The following is a 23,876-nucleotide window of genomic DNA, read 5'->3' as shown; positions in this document are numbered from 1 at the left end:
TGCGGAAAAGCGTCCATGGCTAATCTAGACACGCTTTTCCGCAAAAAAGCCCCGATCGCCATTTTCGCAATCGGGGCTTTTTTTGCGGAAAACAAATCTCAGCTGTCTACACTGGCCCTTTTGCACAAAAGTTTTGCGCAAAAGGGACTTTTGCCCGAACGGGAGCAGCATAGTATTTCCGCAAAAAGCACTGATTTCTTACAGTAGGAAGTCAGTGCTTTTGTGGAAATTCAAGCGGCCAGTGTAGACAGCTGGCAAGTTTTTCCGGAAAAGCAGCTGATTTTCCAGAAAAACTGGCCAGTCTAAACACAGCCCCAGAGTATTCAAGAGTTGGCAGCTTAACAACCGTCACCATATCCATCTTTGACTTCTGAACCTAGAATTTCTGTAGCTAAACATAAGCCTGTCTTGCAGCAGAGAACTTATGCTCCCAATTCTGAAAAGACTTATTAACAAGTTTGAATTTAAACACATGAATATTCCCCTTGACTGAGTTACTCACATGCCTAAAGCTGAGCACAAGGATAAACCTTTGGAGGATCACACCTCAAGCCTTTTTGCTGGTAATTGTACAAAGCTGATATCCTGATAACTGTACGAAGCTGATGGGCCAGGCACTTAACAGTGGGTTATAGGAGCAATTCAGTGAGGGATGAAATGACTCTTAGGTACATAAATAGAAGCCAATCCACTCTGAAGTCTTCACCTGACAATAGGAGTTTTGCCTGAATAGGATGTGAATACAAACTGAGCACGGACTCCAGGATTTGTCCTATAGGTTGTCTGGGGCCCTGTGATTCACTTTTTCAGTGTTATGTGCTATTATTGTTTAGACACATACAACTTTTACTTTCAATAATGCCTAAACACAGCTATGGAGATCACAAAGGCCCCGATTCAGCTACTTTAGTATGTGGCCAATGTTAAGTATTTGAGTCATCCTTTAGAAGCCAACAGGGCTACCCACATGCTTATAAGCTAGATGTCTATCTTGATGAACTGTGAGACTGAAAAAAAACTACAAGGTCATCTAATCCATTATCCAAGTGGTATGACGCATGTGTAGTTTAGCGTTTTAAAGAAAAGTATCCTGAGAATAGGCATCCTATTTTAATTCTTTCAAAAGCCTTCTCACATACATTCCTCATGGCACATTGGTAGCTGTTACCTTTAAGAAGATTCTTCCTAACCCAGGAGGCAGCATACTGCAGTTTTCATAGTGAGTTGTGTTTGGTTTAATGGCAACAAGCCAATAGAGAGTGACTCCTGCAGGTAAAGTAAACAGATTTATCAGGCATTTTGGAAGTTGGTTTAAAAATATAAAAGGCTGACAAGCATTTATACATTTTGTGTTCAGACCTAGATCATTTTCCTCTGTTCATTTTCCTCTCAGTTACGTGCTATCCTTGAGGAGCTCGAAGGAAAGACTGCTAGTTGCCTCTTTAGTGGAAGGAAAATAGAAGGGAGAGAAGAAGTATGCAGTGGAATGAAAGCTCTCGCTCTGACCTGCCAGCAATATGTGGGGACAAACTCTGGGATGAGCTCATTGCCAGGGCTCAATCTATAACATTTGCAGCTGATAAGTATCCTGGCTGCTTTGCTGATATTCTCTGAAAATACATTTTAATGCATTAAATGTGGCCAACTAGATGCAGTTTGTCTAAAGATGGGCTAACTGTGCCAGGTAAAACCGTGGCAAAAATAAATGAATGAATTACAGACAGAGATAAAGAAGCAGATTATTTCAGGTAGGGAGCAAAGGAATTGAATCTCCTATGTTGGGAAGTTATAATAATTTTACTGGGGTTGAAAAGTGACTTCCCCATTATAATTTATATGTACTTACTTCTTTTAAGACATTCAACTTTTATTTTAACTAGTGTTTTTGAAAAGGTTATGGTACCTTGTTTGGGTAAAGCAATTGATGTAATATAAGAACATAAGAACGGCCGTACTGGGTCAGACCAAAGGTCCATCTAGCCCAGTATCCTGTCTACCGACAGTGGCCAGCACCAGGTGCCCCAGAGAGGGTGGACCGAAGACAACGATCAAGCGATTTGTCTCCTGCTATCCCTCTCCAGCCTCTGAAAGACAGAGGCCAAGGACACCATTTTATCCCCTGGCTAATAGCCTTTTATGGACCTAACCTCCATGAAATTATCTAGCTTCTCTTTAAACTCTATTATAGTCCTAGCCTTCACAGCCTCCTCTGGCAAGGAGTTCCACAGGTTGACTACATGCTGTGTGAAGAACTTTCGCTTATTAGTTTTAAACCTGCTCCCCATTAATTTCATTTGGTGTCCTCTAGTTCTTCTATTTAGGGAACGAATAAATAACTTTTCTTTATCAGCCCTCTCCACACCACTCATGATTTTATATACCTCTATCATATCCCCCCTCAGTCTCCTCTTTTCTAAACTGAAAAGTCCCAGTCGCTTTAACCTCTCCTCATATGGGACCCGTTCCAAACCCCTAATCATTTTAGTTGCCCTTTTCTGAACCCTTTCCAAGGCCAAAATATCTTTTTTGAGGTGAGGAGACCACATCTGTACACAGTATTCAAGATGTGGGCGTACCATAGTTTTATACAGGGGCAGTAAGATATTCTGGGTCTTATTTTCTATCCCTTTCCTAATAATTCCTAGCATCCTATTTGCTTTTTTGACCGCCGCTGCACACTGTGTGGAAGTTTTCAGAGAACTGTCCATGATAACTCCAAGATCTCTTTCCTGATTTGTCATAGCCAAATTAGCCCCCATCATACTGTACGTATAGTTGGGGTTATTTTTTCCGATGTGCATTACTTTACACTTATCCACATTAAATTTCATTTGCCATTTTGTTGCCCAGTCACTCAGCTTGGTGAGATCTTTTAGCAGTCCCTCACAGTCTGCTTCTGTCTTGACTATCCTAAACAGTTTGGTATCATCCGCAAACTTTACTACCTCACTGCTTACCCCTTTCTCCAGATCATTTATGAATAAGTTGAAAAGGATCGGTCCCAGGACTGACCCTTGGGGGACACCACTAGTTTACCCCTCTCCATTCTGAAAATTTACCATTTATTCCTACCCTTTGTTTCCTGTCTTTTAACCAGTTCTCAATCCAAGAAAGGACCTTCTCTCTTATCCCATGGCCATGTAATTTACACAAGAGCCTTTGGTGAGGGACCTTGTCAAAGGCTTTCTGAAAATCTAAGTATACTATATCTATTGGATCCCCCTTGTCTGCATGTTTGTTAACCCCTTCAAAGAACTCTAACAGATTAGTAAGACAGGATTTCCCTTTACAGAAACCATGTTGGATTTTGTCCAACAAATTATGTTCTTCTACATGCTTCACAATTTTATTCTTTACTATTGTTTCGACTAATTTGCCCGGTACTGAAGTTAGACTTACCGGTCTGTAATTGCCAGGATCGCCTCTACAGCCCTTTTTAAATATTGGTGTCATGTTGGCTACCTTCCAGTCATTAGGTACGGAAGCCGATTTAAGGGATAGGTTACAAACCACAGATAATAGCTCAGCAATTCCCATTTGAGTTCTTTTAGAAACTTGGATGAATGCCATCCGGTCCCGGAGATTTGTTAACATTAAGTTTTTCTATTTGTTCCAAAACCTCCTCTAATAACACTTCAATCCGGGACAGTTCCTCAGATTCATCACCCACAAAGGACGGTGCAGATTCAGGAATCTCCCCAACGTCCTCAGCCGTGAAGACTGAAGCAAAGAAATCATTTAGTTTCTCTGCAATGGCTTTATCGTCCTTGATTGCTCCTTTTATAGCTCGATCATCTAGGGGACCCACAGGTTTTTTAGCAAGCTTCCTGCTAATCACTTTATAATTACTTATTTTGTATCTCAATTAGTAACAGCTACTTGCACTATCCTCAGGAGCCATGCTCTGTATGTGACAAGACAGTGATTGGTTTACACATTTAGAACCCCCAAAATAGGACTGTCACTGGGATCCATCAGAACCTGAAAAAGGCCTTTCCATACTAAAGGTATGGATGGAGAAGCATAACTAGTGTGACATCCTCATCTGGCCATGACTAGTAGAAAATTTTCAAACTAAACAATTTATCATAAAATGATGGTTCATTGTTACACTTCCACAAATTATTGTAGTTTCAATTTCAATTAATTTCTGACAAAACCTGCTTTCTTGCCAGCTCTGCTGGAAGACTGCTGAGGAGCCTGGGTTTTCAGGAGCCATTGGCCTTGCTCTGAATACCACCTGAGAATTTGGGACCCTTGGGGTATGTCTACATTGTATTCCTCTTTCAAGAGAGGAATGCAAATACAGCCGAGCAAAATTGCAAATAAAGCGCAGATTTGAATTTCCTGTGCTTCATTTGCATAATGACGTCTGGGCGCTTTTTCAAAATACTCTATTTCGAAAGAACAGATGCTGTGTAGATGGGGTTATTTTGAGAAAAAACTCTTCTTTCTAAATAACCCTGACTCCTTAAAAAATGTGGTTTAAGGATTATTTCGAAAGAAGGGTTTTTTCTTGAAATAACCCTGCCTACACTGCATTTGTTCTTTCGAAATAGGATATTTCGAAAAAGTGCCCGGATGCCATCATGCAAATGAAGTGCGGGAAATTCAAATCCGCGCTTCATTTGCAATTTCACTCAGCTGCATTTGTATTCTTCTCTCGAAAGAAGAATGCCGTGTAGTCATACCCTTGGACTACCAGGCTACATCTACACTGCACGCTTATTTTGGAATAAACTATTCCAGACGAAATACTCCAAAATAGCTTATTTCGAAATAGCACGTCTACACTACAGGGAAGCCTCGAAATTAGTCCGTGGCAGGCTTCCCTAATGTGGACGTGTTACCTCGATTTAGAGCCCTAGGAAGCATGGGAGAGTAATTACTTTGAATGGGCTTGGGGAGTAGTTATTTCAAAATAGCAGCAGTGGAGCATCCACACTACAGCTATTTTGAAATAGCTATTTCAGAAGGCGTTATTCCTTGTGCAATGAGGTTTACAGAACCTGGAATAAGCTGCCCGTTACTTAAATATTATTTTGAAATAGAGGAATTGCTGTGCAGATGCTCTCAAAGTTATTTCAGAATAACGTCCGCTATTCCAAAATAACGTTGCCGTGTAGATGCACCCCTAGGGTCTGCAGCTGTCCCATCATGTGGGCTCTCAGGGTATGTCTACACTACAGCGCTAGTTCGAACTAACTTAGTTCGAATTAGTTAATTCGAACTAAGCTAATTCGAACTAACACGTCTAGAACTAAAAATTAGTTCGAATTAGCGTTTTGCTAATTCGAACTAGCAAGTCCACATTAAGTGGACCCTGAACAGGGCTTAAGGATGGCCGGAAGCAGTGCCGGCAGGGCATCAGAGGACTTAGAGCGTGGAGATGCTGTCTCAGGCTAGCCGAGGGCTGCGCTTAAAGGGTCCCGACCCCCACCCCGGACAGACAGTTCTAAGGGGTGCCCCGCTTGCAAAGCAGTCCTGGCTTGGATTGCCCGGAGTACCCACACTGGGCACATCACACCACTCGGCCATCAGCCCGGCTGCACTTGCCGCAGGCTGCCATCTGGGGAGAGGGGGCAATCGGGGGGCTGCAGGAGAGCTTCCACCCCCAGAAGCCCGCAGAGCCAGCCCAGTCCTCCCCATCGGGGACTCGTACCCCATTCCTCCCTCACCTCCTTCCACTTACCCTTCCCTAGCCCCCCTTCTTATTGATGTACAAAATAAAGATAACGTTTCTTCCAACATTGACTCTGTCTTTATTGAACAAAACTGGGGGAGACTGGGAAAAGGAGGTGGAAGAGGGGAAGAGAGAGGCTGGGAGAGGGGAGGGCAACTAACATGATCAGGGGTTGGGAACAGGTCCCAGATGAAGAGAGGCTACAGAAACTGGGACTGTTCAGCTTAGAAAAGAGGAGATGGAGCGGGGACAGGATAGAGGTCTCTAAAAGCAGGGATTGGGTGGAGAGGGTGCATTCATAAAAGTTCTTCATGAGTTCCTATAAAGAAGGACTAGAGGACACCAAAGGAAAGGAATGGGTAGCAGGCTTGAAACTAGTAAGAGAAAGTTGTTCTTGACAAAGCAAATAGTTAACCTGTGGAACTCCTTGCTGCAGGAGGCTGTGAAGGCTACAACTAGAACAGAGTTTTAAGGGAAGTGAGATCAAGTCATGGAGGTTGGGTCCATGGAGTAGTCTTAGCCAGGGGGTAGCAGTGGTGTCCCTGCCCAAGGTTTGTGGAAGGCTGGAGAGGGATGGCACGAGACAAATGGCTTGGTCACTGTCTTCGGTCCATCCCCTCCAGGGTCCCTAGGGTTGGCCGCTGTCGGCAGACAGGCTACTGGGCTAGATGGACCTTTGGTCTGACCCAGGACGGCCATTGTAAGCTCAGGGCTCAGGGTCGGGGGTCTCAGTGGACCCCCTTGATTTTCATGCACACCTGCTCCTGGGTGGCCAGGCTGGCAGCTCTCCTGCCCTAGACGGCCACTTTCCTGTGCCTAGTGCGGAGATCGTGGACGAGGTCTACGATGTCCGCACTAGCCCAGGAAGGTGCCCGCCTCTTGCAGTCCAGGGCAAGCTCCCGGGAGCCGCCAGCCTGGCCCCGGGAAGAAGGGGTGGGCTGGGGGACATCGGGTGGGTGGCTCTGTGCCGTGCCAGGTGCAGGGTCTGCTGGCTGGGTGCTGGCAGGCTTGCACCTGGCACGGGCACCGTAGACAGCCCGTGCCCCTTTAAGAGGTCCGGGGTCGGGAGGGGGGCATAGAGTTTCCCTGGTGTTGGCCAGAGTGGCCACCAGGGAAACCTGGGGAGGGCTAGCCTCCCACTAGTTCGAATTAAGGGGCTACACACCCCTTAATTCGAACTAGTAAGTTCGAACTAGGCTTAATCCTCGTAAAATGAGGTTTTCCTAGTTCGAACTAAGCGCTCCGCTAGTTCGATTCAAATTCGAACTAGCGGAGCGCTAGTGTAGCAGCTATGAATGTTAGTTCGAACTAACATCCGTTAGTTCGAACTAACAGTGTAGTGTAGACATACCCTCAGAGAGTCAAAGATCCCATGGCTTCCAGCTTTCCTGCTCTGGAGCTAGGAGCCTGGAGGCCCTGGACATCACAGCTCAGCAGGGAGTCTTGGAACTTGAGCTCCTAGGCTCAATTTTGGTTTGTCCAGCCTTAAACAAGCTGTTTCCATTATTTTGTAATGAAATCTTTTTCGATTTTCCTTTTTGAGAGAATCTGTAATTTCTTTGTTTTATTCCAAAATTATTGAGAATTTCCAAGGAGCAAAAATTCTGACTTTTGATCTGCCTGACATCTAACCCAGTAAGAACAAATTGAGTTTGAGTGTGTCTGTAACAGGGTCCCTGCCTACACACTGAGTACAATAGCTCTGGCAACTCCTGCCTCAGCTTCCCCTTTTCAAAAGTCCCTAAAAAACTCCATAGCCAGGTTTGGCTATTATGGTGACTTGGCCTTCCATGTAAATCATTTAATAAAATGTCCACAATCTCTGGGTGTTCCAGTTCAAATAGACAAACATAAAAAAATCCAGAGTCTACACCCCAGCTGCATTCTAACCCCAGCAATTCCATCCTGGTCTCTCTTTCACCCAGACTCTCTTCACAAAACCCTGTGGCTTAATTTTTAGTCTTTTCCAGGCTCTTTTCAGTCTTTTTGGCTCCTTTGCAATGCTCCCTTCTCCTTTGCTCAGCAACAATTCCCAAGGCTTCCTTCTTTCTCCACCCCTAGAGGGAAAAGCCTTGCTGCCTCTCTGTAGGCCCTCATATCATTCTTAAGAGGCCTATTTAAACCACTAACTGCAAATCATGTGACTTTGCTGTTTTTCACCACCTACAGAGGCTAGTTAATTGTTTCACAGGCGAGATGGAGGCCTCTGGAAAACAGGGCCAGTATTCAGCATCGTTGCTCTATGCTCAGAACCACAGACAAAGGGATTGACACTGTATTGTTTTGTATGGCTGAACAATTGTTTCCTCATTCTCCCCCTTCCCTGCCACCCCAGTGGGCCAAACTCAACCTGGCTGGGACTGAAGCTCAGTTCTGTGTGCTCCAAAGCGGAAGTATCAAGAAGCAGCTCGTTTAAAACTTTTGAAGAACAAGGGAAAGATGTTCTGAATCTTAACTTCTGCTTTCCATTGTGCCCATAAACCCAGTGATACCTCTCTGTATTTTAGCTGTTCTTGCTGTGGTCCTGAGGGTCCCCTGTCACACCCAGTCGGTGCCAAATGAAGATAATGAGGAGAAACAAAAAAGAGATTCAGGAGGACATGTTCTCCAGTATCTCACAAAGCACTGCAGCATCTGACCACGAACAGAGAGGCTGGAGGGTGAATATTTCAGTCAATCCAAATGGGGCAAGAGCAAACAGGAGAAAGACCAGGGGGCATAGGAGTGGGAGATGCACCAGGATGCAATGGGTCTTCTCCAACAGCAAACACATATGTTGCAGACTGTGTTTGACCTACAAATCAAAAAGCACAAGATTGCCTCTCCTTGTCAGTGGAGAACTCCATTTTAGCACCTCCCTGCATCCCACAATATTCGGTGTAGCATCAAAGGCCATATTCCTACCCCTACCACTCCACAACTGGGGATGGGAAGGACAATCACAGCTTCACATATATTGACCTGTGAGAGCCACGTTTGGTATTTGTGTGTAATCAAAATGTACATGATTGTCCTTTCCCCTTTTTAAGTTCTGTTCCATTCATTTATTTATTTCAGAAGTTTCTACTGTATTTGTTTTTTAATTGTAGAGAGGGATTTATGCACTGATTTTGATATGCACTGAAATCAATTTTGTTGGGAAATAATTCATCTTTAGGACTTCACGATGAATGCTACAGAATGCCTAACACTACTGACAACACCCACTGTTTGTTCTCGTGCAGGGCTATAGAACTCATAGGTTCTGTGATAAAGTATAATAAATAAATGGGACAGACAGCACCACACAATTAATAGGAGCCTGAACAGTGCAATATCTAGATGTCGGTAGCAAGCACCACACAATTCCCAACTCCCAGAACTTGAGGATCGGGCAGACCACGCCACATTGCTGTGGCCCATGGGTAAGTGTTTTTTTCAAGGTATGGTAAGAGAGTCCTGCCCATGCAGGGAAACAATAGTGTTACAAACTGGTCACACGAGGACAACCACATACCAGATGAAGCCTCTGCCAAGAATGACACATGTTTTGCTGCCATGGTTACACACACCAGCAACTGTTCATAAACTTAGTTAAAAGCTCTAGTGCAGAAACAAAAATCTAGTTTTCCCAAAACCACCCGGACAAACTTCTTCCTAGAAGCCCCAGATGTTGAGGATCCAGCTGGAAGCAGCATACTTTAGTGCCCCTTCTACACCAGAGAACTCTGCTGCAAGCTCTTCAGGTTAAACACATCTCCCTGCAGCTTTGTGAGGGACTGTGTCCTCCCCCTTTCTCCCTACTCAGAAGCTCTTCTCTCCACTGCTGCACCCTTAACTTCATGAATGCCACAGTCTTGCTGCCCCCTTTCCCTGACACTGTTCCCACATTGCCAACTCTCCCTATGTGGTGGTTTTCTCTCAGGTTTATGTGATTTTAGCAGGCTCTCTGATTTCATTTTGTGAAAAAGTAAGTTTCTAGCCCTTAAGGATTTTTTGGGGAGTGGGGAGCTTGAAAATGTGATCCCTAAAAGTTCCAAAACCAGAAAGTGAATAGAGAGAACCATCACACTGTTATTTTTTAAATCCGGTGGTTTTTAAACCAATTTCATTATTTTTAGAACAACAGTACTAGTTCTGATTCCTGTTATCCCTCTCGCACCTGACTGGGAGCAATCTGGTCCCTACAGTCATAACCATTGCTGAGTCCCTTCTTCCCTCTACTTCCTATTCCTCTTTGCCACAGCTCCACATATTACTCCATTTCATGTGTCTGTTCCCTTCTGCCCATCCCTTTCCTTGACTCCTCTCAAGCTCTTTTAGACCAACATCAAGCACCTCCCTCCACTTTGTCCCTTTTTCCCATCCCTGAACGGTGTAAACACCAAGGAATGAGAATTATTCAGACCAATATAATGGAGTTACAAGACAAAACTAAGAAAGGGAAATAGCTAAGTATCAGGAAAGCCTTTCTGACAATAGCATCTGTTTAACTGTGGGATGACATTTTAAAATAGCCTGCAAAAAGCACTAGTAAGTGTACTCTAGGGAATAATCATACATTGGCAGAGAAACGGTTGAATAGCTCTTTTCCCATCTCGGGCTTCTCAATTCTATTTTTAGTTTAATATCCCACAGTTTCGGTGAGAAGCCAAAACTAGCAAAGGAACTTGTTTTCATCAAGAGCAGCCTGACATTATAAAATTATAAATATGTTTGAATTTACCAAATACATTTGGCAGCAGCATAGGACCCATCCTGCACAGTGAAGTCAATTTGAATTTGGTTGTTTACTTCAATGGGAGAAGCATCAGAGTCTTAGCAGGAAGCTGTGGAATTTTTTTTTATTCTTATGCTCAGAGGAGCATAATGCTACCAACCATGATCTGTAATAATCAAAGTTAGTATCTGAAAAATTATATCTCACCCCTTTGGTAAGTCAGGTATAGAAGGAGGATGATACATGCTTATTTTTTTAATACACAATATTCTTTTACCTCTCTATGGCCTTAAAAAGCCAAAGCTAAACAGAGGCTAACACTGTATTCCAACATACACTACTAGTCAGTACAGAAGGGTGAAATAGTTAAATTACTTATACATGCTGCAGCTCCATCTACTTTAATAAGATGGCACAGGATGCATATCATTGCAAAATCAGGCCCAACTTGTTAATGCACCTCATCACTGTCAGACGTTCCTCTGTAGTGTAACCCCACTGAAGTCAACAGAATGGCACCAAGGATGAATGTGCTGGTAAGTCTGGAAAGTTGATACAAATAACTTGATCTTCCACATGTAAACTTTCTGAAGTAAAAAGAAATCACTTCTATCATTCAAGATTCAGACCTGCTCCCAGTTCATTTTCAGAAAACACATTTTCATAAATGGCATCGTTGCCCTAATTTCATAAGCAGTAAAATTAAGGCTCCAGAATCCTTCTTCAAACTCATTCCCCAGAGTTAGTGCACTAGTTTGGGACTTGGGAGGATCTGGGTTCATTCCCCACCTCTGCCATAGACATCCTGTGTGACCTTGAACAAGGTCTACGCTAGACCTTTTGCCTAGGTAATAATATCATTTAGGCTATGTCTACGCTGCTTCACTATTTTGGGATACCGGAAGTATCCTGAAATAGCTAGTCTGCGTCTTTTAAGTGCACCCGTTATTTTGAAATATAACTGGCTCACTATTCTGACGTCCTTCTAAACCTAATTCCACAAGGAGTAAGTGATGTTTTGGAATAGCAATTTATTTCAAAATAAATGCTGTGTAGACAGCGCCAAATTTTGAAATAAGCTATTTTGAAATTGACTCAAAATAAGCTACGCAATTTGCATAGCTTATTTCAAGCTATGGGTACAGTGTAGACGCACTCTTAGGGGTGTAATTGGTGTGCAATTGGGCTACGTCTAAGAGGGATGTAAATTAGACGTATCGAAAGTAGAAATGAAGCTGGGATTTAAATATTCCATGCTTCATTTGCATAATGGCAGCCACCGCTTTTTTTCGAAAGGGAGCTTTTCGAAAAAAACCCTGCAGTTTAGCAGGGGCATTTTTGACAGAAATGCCCCATTTTGAAAGATCCTGTACTCCTCATTTTTTGTTTAAGCATGCTCATATGTTTAAATACATATGTACTTGATATCAATGAGGCTATTTTACATGCTGAAAGTTAGGCATGTGCTTAAATACCTTGCTGAATCAGGGCCTAAGTGCTCAAAAGTGGCAAGACCCTTTCAAATGGAAGCAGGAACACAGCAGCTAATGGACGTGTTCAAACTATTCCTCTGGCATAGTCTCTAAGACATTTTAGCTAATGGCACATGCTGCTCCTTTTTGAGGAGTGTTCAGTCTACTTCTTGTCCTCTTGGCCTGCCCCACTAAATCCTGCCCTGACCAGAAGATATAAAAAGCAAAGTATGCAACAACCAGACTTCCTGTTCCCCCTTCTCTCAGTGTTGGTCATGGTAAGAGACCCTAATTTACAACTAAGGAATGTCTAAACCAGGGGTGTCCAAACTTTTTTCAAAGAGGGCCAGATTTGATGAAGTGAACATGCGTGAGGGCCGACCATTTTGCCTGACATTCTTTGAACCATTAAAATTAAACGCAAATTAACTATTTTATGCAAAGTTTATTGCAAACTGCATACTTTTCATTTCGTCACATGGATGACAAATCTAAACAGGTGTTAAATCACTCTGCCTTTCATATCTGAAGGCCAGATTAAAAAAAAATCCAGGAAGCTGAAATATATGTCAGGAACATTGTAAAGTACATTACATATTATTGGTAATAAAGGTTGTCTGTCAACTTTTAAGTTCAAAAAATATGAACAGGAACATAACACCAAGTATACATGTTGTGTCCAAATATATTTATAACTGATTTAGACCAACTGACATTAACGGAGATTTTACAATGTATTCATCTCAATACATATGGATTCGTTGGGGGCTATAAAAGATAGATATTGCCAAATTACCTGTGGGGCAGTATTAAACCGGAACACAGGCCGCAATTGGCCCGCGGGCCGGACTTTGGACATGCTGGTCTAAACAATAAAATAAAGCAAGTTTAAAACCTGAGGTATTGTTTTTAAATTGCAGAAAATATTCAACATTGTACACCTTAGGCTTAGGGAATTTTTCAAAATCCCTTTATGTTCAGACTGTCCCACGCTATAGGTGGGTATGAAAGGTATTTATTCAAAAAGCTTTAATATCAAACTGTTTACAGTGCAAATGTTTTGTTTGTTAATATTTTTAATTACACTCTTTGTGACTCCTCTCTTCCTCGCCCCCTTTTCTTGCCCACCACCCCTTTAAAGATTGATCCATTTTGTGAATCTCAGTAGTAGGTGGACCCAATGGGCCAAAACTGACTTGTTCAGAAGGCACTATCAAGTTAAAAGTTAACATGAGTAACTCTACCATAGGATTATAGAGGCCTTGTTCTGATTTTGCATGTATGGATTTTCCCACTCTTTCATTCTGCCACCAGATGATCTTTGTAATATAAAGGAACCATTGATTTCAAAGTAGGAATGTTAAATATCAGTTAATTAAATAGTTGATTAACCTCATGCATTTTTATTGATTAGTTGACTATTCTATAGTCCCCGAGGATGAGACTGGCAGCCAGTGCGCTTCATCCTCACTCCTGAGGAGTCCCCTGTTACTCTGCACTTCTGCCTCTATATCAGAGGTAGCAGCATGGGGTGCCAGGCAGGAGCTGGTCCACAAGGGGAGCCAGTTTAAAAACCGGCTCCCCTCACGGACTGGCTGCCTGTCACCACACACTGCTGCATAATATGGGTGGGTGGCAGCAGCCCCTGTCTGGGGAGGGGCAGGGCTGAGCTCCCAGATCCATGCAAGCCGGAGCTGAGCCAGGCTGCCTGCCCACCTGGCTCCTAATATACTTTAAATGCAGAGCTGCAGCAGGGGTAGGTCCTGGACCTGGCGTGAGCCAGGACTGAGTCAGGCTGCTGGCCAGCCTGCTAAAAAATTTACTGGCAAAGGGCAAGGGGAGAAAATGCGTATAATCTATAGCATTAACCTACAAGCTTTTACTTATCAGTTAACCGACTACACTATTACATCTCTATTTCAAAGCATTAAAAAAAGCTCCTGTTTACAGAACTACACTTCATCCTGCGAGCAGGATTCATTTCACCAGATATCTGAGAACAGATTTCAAATAAGGACCTTTTTCTCTTAGGTAGTGGGATGGTGCAAATCCTACTAATTGTAGCCTACAGACTTCATATTAAGAGTGCTCTTTGCATTACTTTCAGCAACCAGAAGCTTCCATCAGCATACATGGCACTGGAACATGATTGTCATACTATCATGTGGGTGAACTATTTTTCTGCCTCAAAACAGTCTACTCAACACTGATATTTCTACTTCTGATGCCAGGAAAGCTGCAGCTTCTATCTCTACCCCCTCTACTACACAGAATCATTGCCTAAGCTAGGTAGCACCTATAGCTCTCCAGATTCCAATGCAAGTAAAATCTATCCCAATTCCACAAAGTATGAATTGCTGCCACAAAAAATAGCAGTTTCTTTAAGATACTAGAGGATTGAAAAAATATGTGAATACTAGTTTGGAATGTCACCTTGTCTTCACTGACTTAGACACACATTTTTAAAGGGGTCTCAAACCAGTTTCCAAGTATTTCAATTTGAGAAAAGACGAGGCAATAACTAATAGAATGTGCATTTTTATTTAGAGTCACAGAACACAAAAACTGAAATAATTTCAGTTACTTTACATGTAAAAAAACTCCTTATTTATTGGCTAGAGATCATCCTTCATTAAAACAGTTGCCACTAGAAACTTTTGTTTCCTCCCATGCTGATCTCATACATGGGGAGAACTGCCCATCAAAATTATCCTCTTTTAAATCCTTCCTTAAAACCTAATGCTTGCTTCTGGTTAAACTCGCACATTTGTCTGTTTTGTCTATCCTGTCTGAGACCTAGACTGTAAGCTCTTAGAGCATGGACTATCTTCTTTCTTAATTGCCTAGCACAATGGAACCCAGATCTCAGATACTATCATGAGGGAAAAATAAAATAAAATAAAATAAAATAAAATAAAATAAAATAATACCAGGTGACTCTCTAGATCTCCATATAAATTTAAGTACATAATAGTATTCCATAGGACCTGATAAGATTTTTATATCCAGGAACACTTCATCTTTGTAGCTAGTTTCTAACAAGCCAGAGACCACCATAGCTTGTACATTTTGATCAATGAAGCCTTGTATATTTTAGAGACAAGTGATAAGAGCTGAAAGGGTTTTTTTAAAATCCAATTTACTTTTAGTTCCATATGCTGGGTTGCCCATTCTCTATTTCTCTGAGCTTGAACAATAAAAATAGATTAATCAGTATCACTTTTGCTTATAGCTTGTCTATTGTCAGTATCACTGCCAAGTTCAACTGCAATAGCACAATATAAATACTCCATTGAGACTTTAATTTGGTTTAAAAAGTGTTAATATTCAAAATAAAAATAATAGAATATTTGTCTTTACTTAAAGTGAAGACAAATATTTTTAATAAATGCTAAAATTCAGCCTTTAGTCTTAAAGCATCACAAGTCACTGCCTTGACTAGTAATAACAGCTAGGGATAAGGAAGAATCAACTCTGGCATTAGGTAGAGGAGACAGGAAGGAGGGGAATAAATAAAATACAATTATGGGCTGATTTTTGTTCTTGGGCAATCCTGCAGTCAGTTGAGAGCAGAAATAGCTCACTGTGCATTGTGTTATGGGACTGCATTTTTGCAAACATTCTCTTTAAACCTTTTATCTACCAGTACCATTCAAGCCTCTACCTTTAAGAAGTCTTTGCATGCACAGTGAAAAGGCAGGTCCCATAGCTCCTTATTAACTTGTTTATTCTTTCCAGCCCTCTGCATTAAAGATAAATCATGTTACACAATAGTAGTTATGAAAGCAGTCAAATTTATATTGTTTTGACATTCTTAAGGAGCAATATAAAGTGTTTCTCTTTAAAAAGGCATTTGAAAGGTACACTTACAATTTGATATTTGAAATATTTGTCTAGGCCTATAAAAAATAGAAATTACTGCTTTATGGTAATTCCTCAATAGAAGAAGGCAGTATAAGAAATCTGCAAATTCAGGGCTGCTTTTGCAGTGTATTCTCTTCTTTCTAAATTCCTGTTTTCAAATTTTGGTATCCACTCATTCTGTTATTAGCACCTTGTTCTGGAGAGAAAGGCAAAATTTCAGTTACACTATATGGCATTTGGTTGTATAGGAGAGGGAGAGACAATCTAGTAAACAGAGTGAAATCAGACTTTCTCCAGCTCATCAGCAGCTAAACTTGAATTTGATCAGCTCTCCTACCAACAGAAAGATCTCGTGAACAAAATTTACTGTTAAGGGTAATCTGGGTTTTCCTGTTTTCAAACTGATTATACAAAACATATTACTATTTGAAAAAATTGATCGTAGAATTTTTATATTTTAAAAAAATATATATTGTGCCCACTGTGACAGTGTTCAGAATGGCTCTGAATTTTTTGTATCCTGATTATCTTCATCAGCAAGCACTGTTTCCAGTACTAATTCATATATTCTCAATAAAAGTCACAGGAATTCTCTGAATATAAATTAGGGCAAACATGTCAAATGTGCAGCCAAAGAACAAGGTCCTTGTCCACCTCTTGCTAACATAGGGGAAGAACAAAGCTGTTCAGTTAAAGTGTTTCATTGTTGTTGAATTCACCAACAATCAAACATCAATCTTCACCTGAAAGCATAAGCTTTTGGGCTGTGTCTAGACTGGCCAGTTTTTCCAGAAAATCAGCCGCTTTTCTGGAAAAACTTGCCAACTGTCTACAATGGCCGCTTGAATTTCCGCAAAAGCACTGACGATCTCATGTAAGATTGTCAGTGTTTTTGCGGAAATACTATGCTGCTCCCATTCAGGCAAAAGTCCTTTTGCGCAAAACTTTTGCGTAAAAGGGCCAGTGTAGACAGCTCAGCTTTGTTTTCCACAAAAAAGCCCAGATCACGAAAATGGCGATCGGGGCTTTTTTGTGGAAAAGCGTATCTAGATTGGCATGGATTCTTTTCCGCAAAAAGTGCTTTTGTTCCAAAAATGCTTTTCCATTAAAAGCATTTCCGGAAAATCATGCCAGTCTAAACATAGCCTTAGTGAATAAAGGCAAAGCAAGATGAGGAGACATTGGCATTAAGGGTACCAGAGGTATCCCAGAAAAGCTTGCTGTATCCAAGGAACGTGTCCGCTTTTCCGAAAAAAAAAATGCGGAAAAGCAGACACATTTTTCAGCATCCCTGTATAGCTTGTTCTATGAGGAAAAAGGGATGTTCTAAAAAAGTCTTTTCCCCTGACATTTGGTCCAGTGTAGACGGGCCAAATGTCGGAAAAGCCTCTTTCGTTAGAAAAGGGGAAAAAGATATGTAAATTGTGGTTCACGATTTACCTATCTTTTTCTGACTTTTCTTTGTAGTCTAGACACAGCCTCAGAGTTTATACTGGTTATGAAGATGAAGCTTTCAGATACTTTAGATTAACTTTAGCTGACATTCAAAAAACTCAAGAAAGATAGATTCATCAGAATCTTGCATTAATCCAGTAATTATGTTTATTTTCCTGTAAACAAGGCTTTGGAGATTAAGTTTCTTGGCAGAAACTACTGCTACTGGAGCCTCAATTGTCTAAGAAGGTTTAAGTAAATGGCTCTGAAAAAGCTCCAAAGAGCTATTACCGTTGCAGAATGTTTAAAAAAATCAATGAGACATCTTCATCATTCCTTAATACCAACCATATATTTTGGGCCCAAAAGCATTTTGGTGTCATAAATTACACAGAAGTGGATAACAGGTTTCAGGAATGCAGCAAATGCATTTGTTTGAATAAGGTTAATTTACTGAAAAGTGTTGAATATGAAGCAATGTTTTGCCTGTAGGATGACAAAATTATTTTTCTGGAAAGGCTGTGTCTGAATAATCAGTCAAAAAGGTTTTATGGTAACTTCTCATCAAATAAGGAACACGTGTTAGAAATATGTAATTGAACCATGCTTTTTCCTTACAGGGTTACAGACAAAAATATCGGTATACTTTGTTAATTTATTATGGAAATAATGTTAACATATTGTTATTTTTACAGCTCATACAAACTAACCATGTTACTCACATACCATGATTAGTGAAGATGTTGTTTTACCATGTAGTCACTTCATAGATGATGCTTTAGTATGAAGACTACAAAGCACTTATTTTAAGATAGATTACAACTTTAGACAGTACTTCCCTGTTCTACATAAAAGTATGATGGTGAGAACATTAGGAAGTATAGCTTACTGCAAGGGGGCTACTGCAGAAATACTGCTATTAACACATCAAATTCTTCATCTTATACAGACTGCAATCTCACTGTCAGCTGAGAATTTAGTTCAATTTGGAAAACTCAGGTAGCATAGCAAAAATGAGATCCCTAAGTATTGATTGTTTTCTCTGTATATGACTGATCTAATTTATTCAGTATACTGGACAAATTTTGTTTGCTGCTTGATGATAGACCTACACCAGAAAGCCCACAGAATGAATGGGGAGTTCAGGATGTACACTTTCTGTCCCAATTTTGATTCCCTAAAAAGTTGTACAGGGACTATATTATAGGTCCTCTCCAAAAGGAGCTGTGCAAGAATGTTTGAAGCAGGACTGGTGTCATGATCTGCATGTTTGTACAGCCATCTTATTTCCCTTGGTCCTTTGCAGTAATACACGTGCACATATTCAGAGTAGAGATGTTAAGGACTTGTCCACTGATACAGAGGCAGCAAGCAGAGGGGAAAATCATGTAGTCAATAAAATTAACAGATTAGCCTATCCCCACTGCAGCTCTGCATTTTAAATGCTGTAGGAGCTGGGCTGCCTGCATGCCTGGCTCCTGCTATATTTAAGATGCAGAGCCTCAGTGGGGTCCTTTATCAACTAATCCTGTATTTAATACAAATTGTATTGACTACACAATTAGTCAGTTACCCTCTTCTTAACATTTTTACCAGGACCCACTCCCACACTATTTAGTGGTGCTCATTTTTTTAGCTGAGCTATCCAACTGTAGGCCCCTTCATAGAGTGAGTATTGCACCTGACTGTACCAGCATAGATCAGCAGACATTACAGTGTACATTGATCAAAAACTTGGCTCAGCTTCATCACATCACCACCTGCAGCTGACTGCAATTATGCTATGCAATTGAAGAGACACAATACCTTTTAATAATAAACAGCAAAGCTTTAGCATTTAAAATATTGTTGATGATCCCAAATCATTAAGACACCTTTGTGTAGATTTAAATGTGACAAATATATGTCTATTTAAAGGAAACTATTTGAAAACTGGTTCATCCTCTCGTTATCTACTCTCAATTCTGTGTTTGAAGTTCATATATTCATACATTTTAAGGCAGGAAGTGACCATTATGATAGTCTGAGTGTCCTGCAAAACACAGGCTACAGAACTTCTGCATCAAGTCCATAATTTCTGGTTGTGCCATATTTCCTTTAGAACGAGATCTTATCTTGATTTAAAGACTTCAAGTGATGGCAAGGCCACCAAACCTAAATTATCCTATGATTAATCACTCACTGTTAAAAAATGTGCCTTACTTTTGTCTAAACTTTGACTAGCTTCATCTTCCACACAGTGGGTCTCATTTTGCCTTTGTTAGAGTAAATTTAGTACCTATCTCCAACGATTAGTGAGATAACATTTTCAGAGGAACTAACTGCCCCATTCTTTTGAATATTATTAAAGAGGGACAGTTGCCAGCACTGGGAGAACTGGGAATTTATTTTTTTATTGTGTACATAAAAATGTTTTTATTATTTTCCATCAATATTCTATCCAAGAAGAACCCATGTTATATAGAGAGAGTCAAATGTTAGCTATATTCTTCCATTCATGTTGGCAAATTTATGATTATGTTTCTGTTCCCACTTTTGTTATCATGGCTTCTGTTGCCCTATATATTCGGTAAAAGATATATTGTCCCAAAATTATTTTTAGTGGGAGTTTATTTTGAACTTCCCTCAAATGTTTACTATATTGAAAAATGTATTTATTTTTAAATACTCTGTTTAGTTTTCATGTTCAGATGTCTTGCAGTAAGCTTCTACCTTTTATTCAACATATACAAACATTTTTACTATTGTATCCCAATGTTTTGAAGCATTTTGTATTTACATATATTCTTTTAAAAAGCAGAAGTGTACAAATATTATTTGTACATGTGTCTTCTTTGAGAGACAAATATTAAGGCCCCAATTCTGCAATTGATTGCACATGGACAGACTTCTGCACCTATGCAAAGTTCCACTAAACAACAAGGCTACGTCTAGACTGGCATGATTTTCCAGAAATGCTTTTAACGGAAAAGAGCGGAAAATCCACGTTGACTGTGTCTCCTCTGATTGTTTTCTAGAGGATTACAAATTGATTATTTGCTCCATTATCTTTTTAGGTATCAAAGTTAAGATGATTGGTCTGTAATTCCCTGGGTTATCCTTATTTTCCTTTTTATAAGATAGGTACTAAATCTGTCCTTCTCCAGTCCTCTGGAATGTCTTCTATTCACCACTAGGGCTACGTCTACACTGCACCTCTCTTGCGCAAAAGCCTATGCAAATGAAGTGCAGATTAGCATATTGCTGTGCTTCATTTGCATAATTAATTAGGGGCCATTTTTGTGCAAGAGGCTTTTAAAAAACGAGGAAGAATGGCTCTTGCACAAGAGGGGGGTTTTGCGCAAAAAGGAGCTGTCTGCATAGCTTGTTTTTGCGCAAAAATGGCCCCTAATTAATTATGCAAATGAAGCACAGCAATATGCTAACCTGCACTTCATTTGAATAGTCTTTTGCACAAGAGAGATGCAGTGTAGATGTAGCCTAGTTCTTAAAGATAATCAGTAATAACTCAAAGACCACTTCAGCCATTTCCATAAGTATTCTAGGGTATATAGCCAAAGAGCCTCCTGTCTTGAAAACATTAACTTGTCTAAGTAATTTTTAACTTGTTCTTTTCCTATTTTAGACTTTCATCCTACCCCATTTACACTGATGTTCATTATGTGAATCATCCAGTCATTGCTAACTTTTCTGGTGAATATGTAAAACGAAAAAGTAACTTAATACTTTGGCCATTGGTGCATTTTCTGAGATTGTCTTTTCCACCTCAATGAGTAATAGGCCTATCTTGCCCTAAGTCTCCTTCTTGATTTACATACTTATACTTATAATATAATCTATATGCAATAGATTGGCAATGTTTGCCTAAAGTACTCCACCCTATTAAGAGTATATTGATTCTGATTTTAAAAGATTAAGAAAGTTTTGCTGACTCACCAAAATGTCTATTACACTACTCAGACACTAGATAGAAACAACTTTGAGAACCTAAGGTGTGGACTGTTCAGTCTTTTAGTTACCTTAGGACCAGACAACCAAGAGTGAAGGCTTGAGCGCCACATTATGTTACATTAGCGGCAATTTCTTTGTTAAAATCTTGTTAAGCGGGTGAGGTTTAAACCACAGTAGTATGGAAAAAGTATTTGTTCACAATATACAAACAAAATAGTTTATAGACTGGCTGTCTTAAGTATAGAAAAAATATCAAGACTAATACAAAGGGGAGAGAGACTAATAATTAGAGGGGGAGAGTTAAACAAAAAATATTCATGTGGACTAGACTAGATCATCTTGCTACCTGCAGTTTCTGTCTTACTTTTTATTACCATGAGAAGTGACAAAGTCTTACTCTCACTGATGGATAAGGCATTGTTTAGTTTGGCTTTATTTGATACCTTCACTTAGGCACCAAATGGTGTCCAACTAGGAATGTTAAATTGCGGTAATCGAGCTATGCAAAGCCGCAGTGCGGGTAGCTCTAGGAGCCACCTGCAATGCAGCTCTGAATTTTAAATGTAGTAAGAGCCAATGCAACTTTTACTACATTTAAAATGCACAAGTGCAGTGTCCGCACGAGGCAGGACTGCTCGGTTCCAGCTCGCACTGAGTTCAGCAGCCCTGTCCACCACGAAAAAGGGTTACTGCCGGAGCAGCCTCTGTTCACGGCGGCCAACAGCTGCTTGGTGACAGCAAGCCCGTCTGCGGGGCAGCGGGTCCAGCTCCCCACTGGGACCCCTGTGGATAGGGGCTGCTTCACAACAGCCTGCCATATCCTGCAGCACCCCTGAGCCAGTGCTCAGGTGAACCAGCTTTTAAGCCGGTTCCCCTTAGCACCTGCTCGTGTCTGTCCCCCCCCCCCCCCCCGCTGTCTCTCAGAGGCAGTAGGGGAGGGAGTGCTGCAGGGAGCACAAGGCAAGCAGTGACTCAAGCAGTCCCACTTGCACCAGTTTCCCCTGAAGCGCTTCAGCCTTTGAAATGTAGCAACAGCCCCACATCTTGCTACATTTCAAAGGCTGAAGCGCCACAGTGGGAACTGGCATGAGTGGGGACTGCTTTAGTCCCCGCTTGTGCTATTTCCCCACCGTGCCTCTGCTCCCCTGCAGAGATGGTGCTAGAGGCAGCAAGGGGCAGGGGGCGACTAGTTGAGTCACTACTCAACTATCCAATAAGCTTATGCTTATTGGATAGTCAACTAGATGCTTAAACAATCTTCTATGGGCCAAATGTTTTTACATATTTTAATAATATTTAACAATCTGTATTGATTTATATTTTAAATTCAGCTTGTTTTGCATGGTACTCAGATTATTTCTGGATACAATATTGTCTGTTAATACACTTGTGTAAACTAAAATGATGCACACGTCACAACAAAACACTAATGAATCATCCATTACTGTACTGTATACAGGTTGACTCTCTTGCCCAGCACTCTCAAGGCCCCACCAGTGCAGAACCAGAGAATTTGCAGAACCACGGGAAGTGAATATTGTCTAGCAGCATTACCAACACTTTTACTGCACACTAGGTTCTTGGAAGACATTTAGGGATAAATTAGAGCTAAATAACACAGAATACTGAAGGCCAGGGCTAGTTTCTGTAAAAAAAGTGTTATGGGACTGCAGGAAATTTGGCCACACCCACGATAAGTGGACATCTAGCTAACTAAAATCATGCCAGACCACAGATGTTGCCGGACCACAAAATGCCGGACTAGAGCAGCTTAACCTGTAGAAGCAGACCAGGGGCTTTATAAAATTCTCTGGTGGCCATGGACCATAAGCTGGAACCACTCAACTAGATCATTACTCAGGTATGTAACTCAAAATGGCTTGATTTTAGTCAAATGACCAAAATATTGCTAGTGCACATTTTACCAGATGTACTTTCTCAGGCCATTATTTTATCATCTGAACTAGCTGCTATTTTTGTTGCTAAATGCTCAATCCTGATCCAAACCCAATATGAATCTTTCCACTAGTTTCAATGAGCTTTGGATCACATTGTTTTAAAGGTGCTGAATATGCACATATATAGTTATTTTACCTTTTCACACAACATAGGCACTACCTGGAATCATTTATTGTTACTTATCAATTAATTAAAAAATTAATCTTAAAACTGCCTGTAAACTAGTGTCAGGAACCACCCTTTCCTGCTAAAAAGGCGAGGCTTTGGGGGCAGGTTGGAGGCACACACTGTAAAGCTAGGGCCTCCTTAACACATAACACAGGCAGTATAGCCTATATAGGCATGTGTCCCAGGCCCCAGCTTCTGGGGTCATGTCAGAATACCAGGCTTCACTTTAAAAAGGTAACTTACATTTCTAGTTCTCAAAGCTACAAAAATAGGAACAGCCTCTCTGGACAACAGGACCTGAGTGTGCAGCCAGCCTGAAACCACAGCTACAGGCCCGGTGATGTCCTGTCCTCTCAAATTGCAAAACACACACACACACACACACACACACACACACCCACCCAGCTTTCCAGGCCCTGTCAAACCCACAGGGGCTGGGAGCTGCGCTGCCTGAGAGTGCGGCCTGTGCCCCCAGGGCTGCCACACTCGGCGGCTGAGCGCAGCCAGGCCGGAACGCGACCCCGGGCAGCTCCGCAGGTGTCCCAAGGGAGGCCGCGGTGCTGTGACTGGGGGCGCCTCGGCCCGGCAGCCCACGTGTGCCATGGGGGGAGGCAGGTCAGTCCCGAGTGCGCCGTGCGCGGCGGCC

At 41.3% G+C, this 23,876-nt stretch overlaps 1 long non-coding RNA gene across 4 annotated transcripts; it reads right to left on the bottom strand.

Moving 5' to 3' along the window:
* Positions 1 to 48: 48 nt before the first annotated feature.
* Positions 49 to 23,740, bottom strand: LOC142821314 (uncharacterized). Of its 4 annotated transcripts, XR_012898137.1 has the most exons (5): positions 15,725 to 23,740; positions 15,519 to 15,596; positions 12,651 to 12,719; positions 10,843 to 10,969; positions 49 to 1,266 (listed from the first exon to the last, which is right to left on the bottom strand). It is a non-coding gene; the product is annotated as an uncharacterized LOC142821314 (long non-coding RNA). The 4 variants fall into 4 exon arrangements; XR_012898135.1 differs by having other exon boundaries at positions 15,519 to 23,740; XR_012898136.1 differs by having other exon boundaries at positions 12,651 to 15,914; positions 23,474 to 23,740.
* Between the last annotated feature and the right edge of the window lie 136 nt (positions 23,741 to 23,876).

This window comes from Pelodiscus sinensis, chromosome 1 (genome assembly GCF_049634645.1).
Source record: "Pelodiscus sinensis isolate JC-2024 chromosome 1, ASM4963464v1, whole genome shotgun sequence".
Classification (NCBI taxonomy): Eukaryota; Metazoa; Chordata; order Testudines; family Trionychidae; genus Pelodiscus; species Pelodiscus sinensis.
Note: the sequence above shows the minus strand (reverse complement) of the source record. Positions and strands in the feature narration are given on the sequence as shown.